This window comes from Populus trichocarpa, chromosome 18 (genome assembly GCF_000002775.5).
Source record: "Populus trichocarpa isolate Nisqually-1 chromosome 18, P.trichocarpa_v4.1, whole genome shotgun sequence".
Classification (NCBI taxonomy): domain Eukaryota; kingdom Viridiplantae; phylum Streptophyta; class Magnoliopsida; order Malpighiales; family Salicaceae; genus Populus; species Populus trichocarpa.
In genome coordinates this window covers 10,897,965-10,901,124 of record NC_037302.2, presented here as the reverse complement: position 1 = coordinate 10,901,124, position 3,160 = coordinate 10,897,965, and positions in this window count along the sequence as shown.

The window sequence follows — 3,160 nt, the reverse complement described above, 5'->3', positions numbered from 1 at the left end:
GTAAGATATACCTGCATTCAAAACAAGCATTTACCATAAATTAAATATATATTATATTATATTATCAGACTTGTTATTATAAAACATGCTTTAGTTAGGGAATTTAATGATACTTTAGTGCAATATGATGATATAAAGCCTTAATGAGAATGCACTTTTAAGTACTAATCATATGTACACAAGGTGACAAATCTTCTACTCATGTTGAGCAATCACATTATGACTATGACATTCCCGGAGAGCATGACGATGACATCCATGGAGAGCATGAATATTTTCATGGAGAGTTTGAGTCACAGTCATGGCACATGTTTACTAGGCCCGTTGACACTTTTGTTCTGTCGTTGCAGGAAATACATTGATTGGAGGATGTTTTCTTCAGGATTATAAGAATATTTAATTTAATTTTTTTTCATTACTTAACATTAAAAGTTTTATATATTTATGTAATTACATTTTAAATTGTTATATAGGATGATACCATGACTTATTATCAGATATTTAAGCGAATGAAACTATATGAAAGGGTTCAACCATATGCATTCCAAGTTTTTTTTATACATTAGTTATCTAGAGCACATCAAGCTAGACCACAACTTGATTCATGCCCTAATTGAAAAATGAAGATGTGAGACACACACATTCCATATTAGGCATGGAGAGATGACACCGACACTATAAGACGTGACCGTTTTTCTTGGACTTCCTATTTATCGATGGACAGTCATATCTATCAGCGTGCGTAATTGGATTGAGTTACGCAAGCATGCATTTTGATTGGCACCCCTTTCTTCTAAATTGAAGGGGGGTAGCATACTTTTTAAATGGATTGAAAAGATATTTACCATACCACCAGATGATGCTAACGACGAGGTCTTATAGAGGTGTCAATTAAATTATGATTTGAATGTGTTGATTGTTTGTGGAGTTGGCATGAATTAGTGTGATAATTTTAATGTGTTATGTTGGTATGTCAGACCATATATACTGCATCTATTTGGTAATGTATTATTCACAAACTTCAAGGGGAGATGCTCCAAGATGATTTTAACATCATTCGCACATTAATATTTTATTAATATTAGGTTGGTTTGTTGCTATGGAAGGATCAAGAGGCCGCATCTATGCATCATAATATTGACGAAAAAAACAAAGGATACACATATGCATCTTAGTGATTCAATGTTTTCCACAAAGGACTTGATATCTTTGGAAAGAGGTTAATTTTTTATGATGTTATTGCAAAGGACAAGGCTCCTCAAGCAGGAGTAGGAGCAGGATGTAGTTGTGCTATTGATGAGCCCAGCTCATTCATTAGACGATATAGACATAGATAGATAGATGAGTTATGTTGATATATTTTGAGACTTCAATTACTAGAATGTTATATTATTTAAGTATTTGAGATTCATTTTGCATGTCTATATGTTTATTAAATATGTTTATATTTTTATTCCTTAGGCTACTTGTGAATATAAAATTTGAGAATTTGTTGTGTTTGGTTATTGTGGTACTTTGTAGGAAATTTTAAGTTGGACAAAATTTTAGGTATAGTTTCTAAATAGAAAAAACTTTGCCTAAATTTTGTTAAAAATTGAAAATTTCTTACTCTCTAAAATTATTAACTAAATTAAATATAAGATTAACAAACTAAATAATAAATATCATAAGAACCATTTTTTGTTGAACTTAGATGCAAGGGAAATTTGTTATTGTAATTTTTATAGAACAGCTGAGATGGCTACTGAAATTTAAATTATGTCATGATTCTGAATCGTGATATTCAATTGATATCACGGTTCAGAAACATAATATTAATTAAATCGGTTCAAAACTATAATATCAAATATATATTACATTTCTATATTATAATATTTAAAAATATACTATTTCACCAAAACTTTTATTACCGTGTTAATTTGTCATTTCTTTTTAATTTGTTTGCCCAATTTATCTCTGTTCTTCAAACATTTTTCACACCAATTATGAAATTGAGCACACATGGTACTTTTCTTCGTACGACTCTTACCCCGACTAGTAAGTATAGTTTTAAAATTCAACTCGGCCCGGTAGGTTGATCTGGGACCCAGTTGACACGGGACTGGAATCGGGTCGGGTTTATGAAAACATAGGGGTAGTTAAAAACCCGGCTGATCTCGCTAATCCGGTTGACTCGGTCAAAAATCCAGTTACAACCCATTGACTATTTTTTACCAAAATAATATTATTTTTATTTATAAAAAAATAAAATTGACTCGGGTGATCCGGTCAAAATTCAATAACCTGATCAAAACCTATAACTCGGATCTTAAACTGAATCAACCATCATGCCAGGTTTAACAACACTGCCAGCAAGTCCGCAATAATTATGGTAGCTGAAGATTGAATTACTTCATTATGCACAAGAATCCAAAATAATTCAATCGTTTCAGTTCAGAAAGTCCCAATAGCATTTACTATTTTCCTACTGCCAACCAGAACATTAAATGATATTGTGACCACATTCCCTTTCGGTCCAGCTTTATAATATAATAAACTAGTTATTTGTCTCGTTTTTTTTGTTTTTATCATGTGTCCAATAATTTTATTAACAAAAAAACCCAATATGTAAACTTTTCAAATATATTTTTTATAATAAATTTTTTAATTATAAATTAAAATATTCATACATGTATCTAATTAAATAAATTGAGATCTATCTATTTAATAATCAAATATTTAAAATTTTCTATTAAGAAATAATAATAAAAATATTAAATTCCATAGCCCTTTTTCTTTTGAAAACACTTTATATTTTATATTTTTATTTTTTCAGATTATGATTTCATTGTAGTGATAGTATATACAATTAATAATTAGTGATTTTTTTCCTTTTTGTTTTTTTTTCTTAGTTAATATTAATAATTAGTAATTAATGAAGCATTACAGCTGTATTACCATGACTGATTTGAACTGATGAAATTATTTTGACCATGTCTTATAATAAGATATTTTTTGATAATTGAGAAAAAAGATTTGATTTTTTCACAGTATAAAAAACTCAGTATTACTAGACAAGAGATCTGCTGGTTAATATATTGATATTTATATAAATTATTTAATACCAAATTATTAATTGTGAATACATAATATAATCAAGAAATATTTATAATATCTTGAA